We start from the raw sequence: 382 nt of genomic DNA on the forward strand, positions 1-382 counted from the left end.
TGATGACATCATTAGGGTTATTTTTTTAGGCTTATAGAAAGCTCTCTCCAGATTCACAAAAGATCAAAACATCTGTTTTTACAAGCTGAAAAAGGTGAATGAACTGAACCCATCCACTAAACAACAAAGTCAACCAAATTATAGAAACTGCTGTTAAAATAATGTTTAGCAGGTTGCTCTCCTAACACCTATTTCCTAAAGGAGCCAGAGTGCTAATCTACTTACTTTTCTGACCTCCCTCACCCGCTGACATTGATTATAGTTTATGAAATTTTCCATGAAAAGCCCATTTTGATAAGCCACTTCTGGTCTAGATAGATAGATAGATAGATAGATAGATAGATAGATAGATAGATAGAAATACTTTATTTATCCCTGAAGG

At 34.6% G+C, this 382-nt stretch overlaps 1 protein-coding gene across 1 annotated transcript in view; it reads right to left on the reverse strand.

The window, feature by feature from the left end:
• Nucleotides 1–382, reverse strand: part of slc1a7a (solute carrier family 1 member 7a) — a 30,722-nt gene that overhangs the window by 3,525 nt on the left and 26,815 nt on the right. The window lies entirely within an intron of this gene.

The sequence above is a fragment of the Morone saxatilis genome, unplaced genomic scaffold, assembly GCF_004916995.1.
Source record: "Morone saxatilis isolate NCDOM2014 unplaced genomic scaffold, NCSU_SB_2.0 Contig23, whole genome shotgun sequence".
Classification (NCBI taxonomy): Eukaryota; Metazoa; Chordata; class Actinopteri; family Moronidae; genus Morone; species Morone saxatilis.